Genomic DNA, 12993 nt, shown 5'->3' with positions numbered 1-12993 from the left:
TACTAAATAATATAACGACAAAATAATATGATACTTGGTTTATGATAATCATAACTATACATATACATAATTACAATATGAATTTACTTAATAAGTCAATATCAGTTCTCTGCGTGAAATGTTTATATTACGCTATGATAATTAGCGATTACAAAAAAGACAAATTTACATGAGATAAATTTAAAATCTGTTACCCTTCATGCATTTAAATGTATTTTTACACCATCTTTACTTTCGAAACACGATATTATATAATACTGAACGGCGAAGCGCGCTTTCATAAAATGTCTGTAATAAGAACAAGATTTCTCCTCTCATAATCGTTGAAACGTCTCGTTCTGTCGACGCTTTTAAAATAAGCAACTCCCGCAGCGACTTTTCGACGAATAGCTTGTAGAAAATGAGTCCGAGTTTCTCGAGGAAATCCAGTTTCGGAGCAAAGTTAAAGCCCTCTTCTTCCCGTTCCCTTCTATTCGTAACTTCTGGTACGCGTTCGAGCTGCTACGATTCTCGATTAAAATTCGCGAGCGACAGCATGGAGAAGAACTAACATCCAGGCCCGGAGGCAAAGTCGGCAGTGAGCGCGCGTTAAGCCGACGATTATTCCACCGAGCCGAGGGGAAGGATCATGTGCACGGGTTCTAGTGGATTTCATTAAAACCCTCGTCAAGGGAAATTTGAATATTGCACGGCTGAAACGTGGGTCTCGCGTCGCACTCATTCGTTTAGCAAGTCGGAATGATATAACACGATCAAGTCTCGTCATGTCATTTATATCTTGCTTTTCATGCGCGTGATATTCATTACCTCTCATTAATAAAAAAAAAAATTGTAAAACATTTTTTATGTGTCAATTAAAAAATTAGATCATTAATGAATCTTAATTACTTGCAATTTTTAAAAAACTTAGTCTTCAAAATTATTTTAATTTATTTTTAGTAAATAATTTATTAACTCTGCTATTTATAATATAAGACAGTTCTAAAAAAATTCTTCTATTTTTAAATAGATTTAATAGATTAAAATAGAATTAAATAATTAATCAAATTTATTATTTAAATTATTTTTTACTTGAAAGTTTGCTAGTCCACGAAAAATTTTTTATAATTAGTATCTATCAAAGTACACATATTATATCACGAAACTCGGTTTTCCATATTGCACACGAATTTTTTATAAGAGAAATTTGACTGTGAATTTGTGAAAAAATATATTATTAATTTCAAACTACATAATCATCCTTTTATACAAAATGAATGTATTACAAGAGAGATTCACTTATAAAGCTAATAACAAGTTTCTGCGGGAACGATATTTTTCGATATTCGCGAAGCGTACTCGGTACCCTCGGTGACTCGACGACGCTCTACGCAATTAGCTAATTGCCGCGATTTAATTTAGCAATCGGATTTTCGCAAAATCACCTGGAATTAAAATTACCGATAACGAACGCGGATAGACAAAATAATACTATATTTCAGAGTTGTGTGGAAGAGTATTCGATTCTAAAATTAATAAAACGTAAAATTAATTAAGGTGATCATTACATCCGAAACAATCGACTTCAAAATTGGTACTTAATTAATTAAAGTGATCGTTATATCGAAACATCTTGTTGTTCAACTTTCAGTGTAATGATTCCCCATCGATTTAGAAAAAGAATATTATTTTTTATAGTTCTAATATATTTGCAAGCTCCGTGGAAAATACTTTATAACTTATTGTTAGATAGAAAACTCTGTTGGCATTATTTTGCTGAGAGCAATTTATGTTCTAGTATTGAACACACACTTACTGTATTTTCAAGAAATAAAGGCATTACTTTAATAATTATAAAACTTAATAATAACACACTTTAAATAAAGCACTTTGCTTTTTCTTTCTTCGATTTACAGTTTTACGATTAAAATAACAAAATGATGTAAATAAAAAAATATTCAATAATAAAGAATTAAATATAATTAAAAAATATTTTCATAAAAATATCTTCATGTTAGGTCACGTTTAGTACCAGTAATTTTCGTTAAAAATACATGTCTGTTTTGCAAAAGTATATACACCTGGTATTCATATATTCCGAAATGTCGTACATGCCAATATACGAAGTGAGAACACGGTCAAAAGTCGTCTATCGTAATTTCAACACGAGGAAAGTTCAAACTACGAGGTAAAACGAGCTTTCGCAAAAAAGCCTTGTCTCGAAACGCCCAGCACGTTCTCAACGACGAGAGAAAAGAGGCAAAAAAAATATACAGGTCGGACTTTTATGAATCCGGGAGTGCTTTAACTCGCACGCGTTCAGCTTCATCGACTTGCTCGTAACGCCACTGCTTTCGCATTAATTTCTACTTCTACATGAGCCAAGCAGGAATTGCAATTAACTATTAACCGAGAGAACATGGATTTCCGATGTTCTTACGACCACCATCGTCCATTTCCTTAATTCAGTCGTTCAAGCAAACTGTCTTAAAATTTATTCGTTTATCAGAACATTTACCACACGCCATTTACTTGTTTTCAGAGTAAAAAAATAAAATTATTTTAATATACATATGTATCAATTAGTTAATTGCTTGTGATAAAATTTTTATTCTTGCTGCGCTTCCTAATATATCTTTTCCAAATTTCTAAGTGTATTGTAAGTTGAGTATTACAAGTGTATTATAAGTTATTATAATTGTGTTGTTTTTTGTCCTTTAATATTTTTTCCATAAAAAGAAAACGGTTTTTATAATACAATGTTTACGGCTTGTATTTCCGTATTCAGCATTTCTAAATCCTCTCTGCTCCAAATTTCTAAATGTCTAACATAATTTATACAATCTTTTCTGTTTTGTGACCTGATATTTTCATCATTTTTTTTCTTAAAATTATCAAGTTTAATTTATATGAGATCTGTAGAGATATACTAGTATTCCTAATGTAAATACTAATTTCTCTTTACCCTTACATAAATATCATAAAATATACGTCAAATAACATTACGAAATCTTTGCAATTTAGTATAGACGTCAAAGTCCCCTTCGTCATCTTATTCCCGTGGTATATTCAATAGCGAAAACTTACCTCGGTTCGCGCGGCAACGCCAACTTTAATATCCGAATACGAGGAGTTATCGTGCGAAAATTCGATACGAACTTGCGATACTAATATTTCCTGTCGTTGATCGGAAGCCACAGGGTACACTTGAAAGCGTCCGCGACAGTCTACCGTTCGCGTAAACTTTCCAGTTCGGAAGTTATTCCCCATCGCCAACTTTATCCAACGTTCACCACGTCTCCGCAAGAATCTCTTTTTTGTTCTTGAACGAAATTATGCCGTAAGAATTTGGCTGTCGATTAGTCAGTATCTATGAACGCAGGTGTTCATGATTCTTTTAAAAAATATTACTTTAAAGAGAATTGCGTATGGAGAAATTTGCAACTGCCGTTAATTTCTCTAATATTTACAAAAGTATAACAAATATTTTATAAATTAAAAATTGTTAAAATTTTTATCGCCTGATGACGATTGAAGCTGGAAAGCTTTGTTGTGCAATTATCTTCAAAATTTGAATTGCACGCCATTCAATTTTTTTTAAATATTATATAATTCCATGTCCAAGCACAATTCGCATTTTATCTTATAACACGACGACGATCGAGAGCGTATTCGATATCCGATAAAACGTATTATCAAGCCTATTGTCGACGATTTGTTTTCTACAGACAGGCGACAAGCGCGCGATTCTTTCCATTCATGACAAAAAAAGGTGCTTTTATGGTGCGCTGACAGCATCAGAATGGAGATCACAAAGTGCAGTTAAACTAATTGATAGGTACACGCTCGATCGATTCCTTGATACGAGGGACACACGCATGCGAAATTACACGTTACGTGTCCCAGTAGAATGACGCAATCGATAAAACTCGACTTTCGCCCTTGTTCACAACGATCTTTCCTTCGGCGAGTAAATTACTACTCGTATTTACAGTTGTCATATGAATTTTGCATCAGAAAGCATATTAGATAAGATACTCAAAATAACGTTTCATATTCTTCACTTTGCAATATCACATACACTATGAAATATTATATTTGTATTTTTAAGCTTTTAACTCTGATACGTACATATATCTATATATGCACATTACATATGTAATGACTTACGAGAAACTAATTAAACCTACACAATTATCTAATTGATTCGAAGAAAATAATCGACGAAAATGGCCTTGCAATATGAACATAACATATATAAACAAATATCTATGATCTATGGATATCTTATTATTCACGAAGTTTCAATAGGAATTAATAATAATGTTTGTACGATTTCATCAGTTTCATGAGTCTCGAAAAATTATAGCTACAGTTTATATTGATTAATATAAATACAACATTATGCTTAATTTTCTTCACTTTTATATACCAATAAAAAAATCCATAATATACCTACGCTTCGTTCATTAATGTAATATAACATTTAAAAAAATGTAAAGTGATAATATAGCGTGTTTCTGCCTCAAATAGCGCTTTCTCGCGCGAAGTAAATCTACGAAACCTGAATTTAGCGAACGAACGGATAGAAACAACAAAACCCGACACCATGTTTTCGCGTGACGTTAATTAAATTGTCCTCACGCGCACGCGTACATGGCATGTAATGGAGGTGGATGTAATGAGCGTATTTAATCAGGCTGTTTAATCAAGGTGTCCTTTTCCAGCCGGCGGCGCAATATCGTAAATAACTCTCGCTCGTATTCCCGACGCGCTGTAAAAACGTAATGCGCATTCGCGTCGCGGACGATGGCCGAATAACAGTATTTCGGGCGCACAATGGCGCAAAGAGATATATACCGTAATTCCCTTTTTTTCCCCCACGCAATAACAATGCCAAAAATTTAAAATTTGCACGAGCAATTGCCATAATACGCGATTTAAACGCTCAAATGCATAAAGCGTATATAAATATACGAACATAGATTGCACGTGATTATATAATTCCTAAATCAATTTTATATAGATTATGTGCGTGTACATAACTGTGCAATTTAATTGTAATCACATATCAAAATCCGCTTGTTAAATGTAAAAGATTACAAATGCTTAATGATTTGCCGATTGTAATAGATTTAGATAACTAATGATATATATTCATATATGAAATTGATTTAATATTACAGCGGTAATGCTGATGCAATTTCAATAATAATATTACAGAATTAATTAACGGGAGGAATGCGAATATCGCGCCACTTGGGGACGCTCTATATATTATGTGATATTGTCCACAATAGACACCGAGATGAGATTATTGTATATATATTGTGCCACGCGAGAGCCGTATTACAGCCGCGATTGAATTACGCTTGGGAAGCAGTTGCAGGCTCCGGTCGCTATCGCGAATAAGAAACGCGCGCCGCGAAATTATGCCGAAAGAAACGCGACGATAAATCTTTAGGCAGGATTACTTTCCGGAATGGACCGGAAGAGAAGCGAGAAATGCGCGGGGCAGCGCGGGGGAGGGTGTAATCGGAGATGAAAGATGGCCGAAGGTCGACCGAGCATTTTGCGCTTGCCACTCGCTGTAATTTCCCACCAAGGGGAGAAAAGTCGTTGCTCTTTGCCGTTTCAACGAGTTCGGGTTCTTCATGGTAATCGAGGGAACCATTCAGGGCTCGATCTTTACGACCGACGGTTTGTTCCGTATTTATTCTCTCGCCGATATTTCCCCGGCTTTACGGAATTTCGATGAAAGTGGGACTTTAATGAAATTCTATTAACAAGGTTTCTTCTCTCCGTTTTCATCTATATAATACCTATTCGTAAGTGTGCAATCTAAAGGTTTCAAATTCATCGCGAATGAACGCGTGAAAATTTCTATAATGTGTATTATTTGTGTGTGTATACATATGTCCACAAGCAATTATATATAATTTAAAATAATATTAGCATTTAGAATCGGAGCAAAGCTCGGAAGTTAATTTAAAAATAATTTATGTCAACAATAATTTTAAAATATCAATGTTATGTCGAGCTTTGATCCACTTGATCCATCGATTAAAACCTGCTGTGTCCATGAGATTGCGGGAACATGTTTCCATAAATCACGATCTGATCGACGTTTTAACCACGAATACGGCAGCCATGTATAACGCGCGGCGCGCGGCGTTTCGGTGAATAATTTCGTCGTTGTTACCAAAGTGGGATTACTGAAGCGAATCTCGAATGTATTCGAATATTCGGATATCGCGTTTTGACATTTGAATTTACCAGCAAATTGCGAATAAATATCTCCAGGAAGTATAAACTTCCACGGAATATAAATAATTCAATTAAATAATTATACTTTAACAATTTAAATGTCTAAAATGTCACATATATAAAAGTCATTATTTTTATTCAAAAGCCTAAGTACTTGTTATGTACGATGTGTAGGTAATGCGTTTACCATTTTTTGTATGATTCTTAGCATGGAACGGTTTTGCTGAAGTATCTAAAAATTTTGCTAGATACGAATCTGAAAATAATTTTGTTGCTCCATCAAAATAATAGGTCGCTGAAGTATGGCGATAACGCTGTAAAAAATTTCGACATTTTAGCAATAATCAATTTAAGTGTTCTACATAATTATTTTGATAGTACAACAAAATTATCTTCAGATTTGTATCTAGCTAAATTTTTAGATACTTCAGCAAAACCACTCTTTCATATAAGAATCGTTAAAAAAATCCGCATATCGATTGAAAAACTCCACTGTCAAATACTCAAGATTTCGATATTTTGCTTGATAAATAATTTAATATAAAATTCTATATTTAAATATTTCTAATTTCACTTCTCACGTACGTATTAGTATATATAATACTCTGAATATTAGAATATCTCTCATTAGAATATCTCTCATTAAAATATTTTTAATTACACCAAGACGGAAACTGTAAACCGCCATGAATACGCGATGTATTACATTGTATACCGTCGCAAACGGCACGAAATGGATTGCAGGCTTCTGCCGACCACCGCCGGAGATTTATGGGCGCTTTAAAATGCTCGATGTTGTCGACCACATCGTTAGACCGACGGCAAAAATCGATGCACCGGCTAAATATCCCCGTTAAAACCCAAAGCGACGCATCCCTCGCTCTCGCGCGCGAAAAAGAAGCGTTGTCGGTGAAATATTTTTAATCCGTCTATAGTTCGTAAAGCCGGTATTTTGGTGCTATACATGAATGCGTCAAACCTTCCACGACTTTCAATATTTAATAAAAATAAATGCAGATACCCACGTTCCGAGAAACTTTTTTTATAGACGAATTTAATTGGAATATATCAAACTACTGTGGTTTCTGCTAATACATAAATATATAAATAATGAAAAAAGAAGAATTAGAAAATCTGAATATATTTCATTGCAAGACTTTTTAAGTTTTCTATATATGAAATTGACGTTTTTATAACATTTACGCTATTAAATTATTTCTAAACTTTGAAAACATCGAAATACAATTTTTTGTATTCCGATCTGCGATATTTTTCGAATAAACATAATTTTTAATTAATAGCATATTGACATTTAACAAAGAGAATATACATTATTTCAATTTATTCTTAAAATCACTTCAGCTCGTACAATTTATTTAATGTAATATTTAATACACGTCCAGCCAGAAATCGACCGACAAATTTTTAATAAAAACAAAATGCTGTTTTGCCTGTCAACATACAGATGTTAAATTAATTTTTCTCTGAATAACAAACAAAAATTAGTTTTTCGAAGCATTTATCACTCGAATTGTTAAAGTAAAAATAAAACATCAAATTATTATCGAACGATACATCGTCGATATAACAACGTGTTGGTCGCCAACCACGATTCTTGTAACAAACGGCGATAACGAGCGACAGTGTCATACGCTTATAATGTTGAGACTCCCCATTGAGAGGAAAAAAGATAGACAAAAAAATGGGAGAGTTCGACCCTCCGAGGAGTCGTATAAGAGACCGTAATATCGCATCTCCAATATAGGAAAGATAAATAAAAATAAGTTACGCTTTGTTCCGGGACGGAGAAATATTTTACATTCTCGTACTTGAGTTAAAGTAGTTTAGCAATCAAATAAGGAATTTTTACAGCAATATTCATAATTCGTGATGGCAAAGCGATCTTTTCACTTACCTTATGTATGTAAAAGACCGTAAAATAAAGGAGAAATATAAATTAAAAATTACTTTTTCAGAAAAGGAAGAAAGATATATATATGTGATGAGAAATTCTTTATACTCCCTGTGCATGAACTAAAGAGCTTCAGAATAGAACTGAAAATTTTTAAAGCAATATTATTGTAGTCGTATGACATCGAGGTTATCTTTTATTTGTGTAGCAGTGCAGAGAATTGGAATATTGTGACAGAGAGAGAGAAGATATATAGATAAGGTTTTTTTTTAAATGGCAATACTTTTTTTTGTATGTAGAAAAATAAAGAATTTTAAAAATAGCATATAGAAACATTTTAAAGCAAATAAAACAAGACGTGTAATAGTTCCAAGATGAGCATCACAAATTTATACACGTCGATACATTTGCTACAATGCTTGTATAAAGAAGAAAAGTAGTATTAATGTATACGTATATAAATTTTCTGATATTTATAATATCATTTTGAATTATCATATATCTCGTCTGATTTACTTCAGAATATTTCTTATATCATCCTTAAAATTTTTTATCCCAATTTTAAATAAAAGATAAGGAGTATTGTCTCTTCTAAAAACTTACTCGTGTAATAAGACGAGACTAAATTGCTCTATATAGATAAAAATGTTTCAGACATCGCAAAGAGCATTACAATTGCGAAAAAAGAAATTCGCATTTGCGGCTCTTTCGCGTATGGTGCACAGTTCGTTAAAAGATGTTGCGAAATGCAGATGCGCCCGTTTCTCACGCGCGCACAAAGTTCCCTCGCTTTCCTCCTTTCTTCTTTGCTCCTATATTTTTCGTGAGGACCGCGCGAACCCCTTAGGCGTCCCATCGCCCCAGCGGAAATGAGTTTTCACGAGAAACTTTCGAACTCAAGTCGGACTTACCGCCGCGGGATATTTCGCATCTCCGTTTCCCAACGACCGAAGTTGTTTTTTCCCCCTTCGCGAATAACGGGATGGGCTGACGGCCGTCGTTGCTCCGCGAGTTTTCATCTGATTGGAATTGCACGAGGCCCTCCTGAAAATACGCACACGTATGATAAAAACGATAAGAACCTCAAGTACTTTTACGCGAGCGAATAAAATTGCAAAAATAATTGTTGCATTTTTACGTGGCGTAATAATAATTTAAACCATGTAATCGTAATTTTTACGCTAACGATATAATAATAACAAAGAAGGTAGTTCACAATTTCGTCGCAAGTGACGATCAAATAATTTTTATGCCCGAATGAGATTACGACGCGTCGTGACGATTGAAATGATCGACATATTTCTACCTGCAAACGCGGCGTAATGCGTAACAATTATAACCTAAAAATTATACCCAGCTTTCACACAAAAGCAGAGTGCAGCAATAATAATAACGGAACGCAACAGGCGACGCAAAAATAATTGAAACTTTCCATCAATGATTTAAGTAAATGTAATGTTAAGGATCGTCGCAAACAACCTAGACGAACGCGCACGAATAATAAATAGATTAACTCACCGGGCGATATGCTGCTCCTCGTCGACTGCTCCATTTCCGATCGACAATTGATCTCGCGTCGATCGACGACACTTCCGAGACACAAGCACGCGCGTCGTCAATACGAGCAAAAGACGTAACGGCGAGAAGCAACGGCAATCGTTTCGCACGGTGCTCCCGATCGACGAGGAATCAGAAACGGCCAGTGGGCAACTTCGTGTCGGCTCGCGGCTACGCGACTCGCCCACTCGCCGAAGTCGCCGATACCGAGATACTGTCAACGACAACGAATCACGGTTCAATCGAGGTGTATATCCACCTTCCGTGACTCACACCAATCTCACTCGTCTCGGTTTTCGAGGCACATCCGACTCCGAGTTCTCAGTTCTCGCCCGCGCACGGAATTCGCTCGAAAAAATACGCAGGAGACGCGGCGCGACGGCCGGGCCGGTGCGTCGTGCGTCGCGCGGCTAACGTCAGGTGACACTACCGGAGTCAAAGCAGGAATCAACGTTGGCGGCGAGTCGGAGCGCGACGCGGTAAAATTGTATCAAAAATCGTGAAATGTAATATAATACCCTCTGATTCATTCTAATACCTATTAATCCAGCGATCGATATTGTTACGTGATCGCCAGTGTAGTTAAAGTGTAAGTTGTAAGCAATCAAATAAGATATAAATTATTACAATTTAAACATCAAAATAACATCGGTATTTTATGCATTATTACGCGAGCCCTTCGCAATTATAGAAATCTTTAACTTGAATTTTGATCCAAGTCGTGCGCCCGTCTATCTCTCTTGGCTCACGTAGTCGGCTAACTTCGCATTGTCGCGAGACGGCTCGGAGCCAAACGCCGCGGCTGGGCCGCTCCGCGTTTCGCACCGTGTTTTTCCCATCGCGAACGGGTGCCGTTTTTCTCATTACGATCGAGCATCGAGAGTACGACCACGACGAGCGACCAGGCGTTGCCGCGAGGTGTTAATCGCCGCGGAATGATCGCGATCGATAGCGATACCTGTGAACTCTGTGAATCTTTTATTGTGATATACGTCGCGATGTGTCGGTCCAACGAGGCGTCTTCGCCTTCGTCAAGACGCCGGGTTATATCATTCGTCTCGTGCGAATCGCGCGGCGCGTGCCGATTATCGAGCATTCGCGAAATTGTTAAGGTTAAGAATAACCGCTACCGTCGATCCTCAGATGCGTCCTTCCACGGAAGAATGCTCTACGACCTGCGACTCGCGCATCGCATCGGCGCGAAGTTGCCGCGAAGTGCAATTCGAATTTCTCGCGACTCGAGCGTTTCAAATGTTCGGGATGTCGTCGAGAGTGCCGTGCAAAGTGACGGGCGATCGTCGAACGCGCTCGCGAATGTAATATAGCTGCTGTTTTTCCGCAATTTGCAATCGACGTGACAGAGGGAGAGGCGGGACGGGGAGGACCAGGATCGGAATGCGGGAGGATCGGGTTGCAGGGACAGCAGAGCAGCTACATCGCAATTGGTGAGTACATTCCGCCGTTAAATTTTTGCAACTGTTGCTCGTTCGTCGTCCCTCGCGACGATTTAAACGGCCGTAAAAAACGTCACGGTCTTTTTCCGGCAATAGTTTTTTCTCAAGCGTATAAATTGCCCATCGACAATGCGCGGCTCTGAGCATCGGTTCAGCGATGATATAATTGGCGGCAATGGATGCTCGTTCGACGAGAAATCTATTAGGGAATATAAATGCTAAATTCATGTGGATTCGGCGTCGATATTGATTTTTTTCTGCCATGTCGAATTTTTATGGGCATTTTTAATAAATTTATAAGCCGACAAATCGTTTCTCTTCGTGTGCCGTTTGGTAAATTTAGTTTGGAATAAAATCGCGGCCGTTTCCATTATTTGTCGTTATCACATGCATGACCGACGATTTATTAATAGAGTGCATATTATTATATTGCACAATGAAGCGGAACGGGATGAAAATGAGGTAAAATTTGGAAAATGGCTTAATCGAGCGAGAATATGATTTAACTCTGCTTATATATTAGATTAACTGTGTTTACTAATTTGCTACATTCATCATTTCACAAGGCTAAATTTTACCCTGATAATCGAGAAAACTAAAGATTTAAAATGAGAGAATATTATATTTTTTTACAAATTAAAAGAAAGATTAAATAAATACAAGAAAATATAGCAGAAAGAGAAAAAGAAAGAGAGAAGTTTACAGTGATTGCAGAATTTTACCATAATTTTAAGCGATTGTAAATTTTTACAAGGAAGTTAAATATGTATACATAGGAAAGGGAAGAGTAGAAACCATTTCTCTATATTCCAACTTGTTTTTTATTATTTTTTCGAATTATTACGTGGAATCATTAATATTAGTACATCAAATATATTTTATGCGATGTATGTTGAAATATCTCTATATAACAATTTTTATATTAATATACATAACATATAACGTATAAAAAAATTGTTCTTTTATTATATTAGATTTTTGTGGCTAATTATACACAGTTAGATATTTTGTTTTATACTTATTTTATTAATTAAATTTGGTAAATATTTTGTTTTCTACAAAATCTTAAAATAAGATATAATAAACTCATTTCGGCCTTTCTTTCATAATCTTCGAATGAATGAGAATCTAAATCTAACACACGTACAATAGTGCGAAAGAAAACCAGCGGCGAAAAATCTATTAGGTCGTGATCTTTTACATCATATATCCGATAGCGTTCGTCCTCGATAAAATGCGAGTCAAATTAGATTTCAGGTCACGGTTCTTTCTTTTGAAGTCTATCTGCATTCATTGATTATCGCTATAAACAAGACGCTTTCTATCTCATATTCAGTTATTTTTCTACTTAACAATTTCTAACATATGTATAATTTTCTCATTTAAATGTTCAGATAAATTACTAACAATAAGAAACCCTGAATTAAATATTTACGTTAAAATAAAAAATGGTTAAAACAAACGGGGCAAATAAGATTTCGATTTCGAGATTCATGATCGAATGCACATCTCGGCTGCATTCGAGAAGCGCGCTATTAGCGCTATTGCATCATTCTGTCTTTATTGCTCATCAGATGTAAAACAAGGATAGAATAAGCAAATAGCGCTAATAGCGCGCTCCCCGAATCCAGCCCTCGTATTGTTCACTTTAACATCATCAACAATTGTCTCTGATGGGTTCTCTCTTCTCTGTAATTCTCTGGTTGGTAAAGTTGAATTCGTTAGGTTCTTCTTTCAACTATAGATGTTGCTCGTTCACAAAATTTCTGCACTGGCTTCCCTTTGATACGCACCAGCTGGCGCCACACAGCAGTCATATGCGTG

This window comes from Temnothorax curvispinosus, unplaced genomic scaffold (genome assembly GCF_003070985.1).
Source record: "Temnothorax curvispinosus isolate PA1 unplaced genomic scaffold, ASM307098v1 QBEX01014453.1, whole genome shotgun sequence".
NCBI lineage: Eukaryota > Metazoa > Arthropoda > Insecta > Hymenoptera > Formicidae > Temnothorax > Temnothorax curvispinosus.
Note: the sequence above shows the minus strand (reverse complement) of the source record.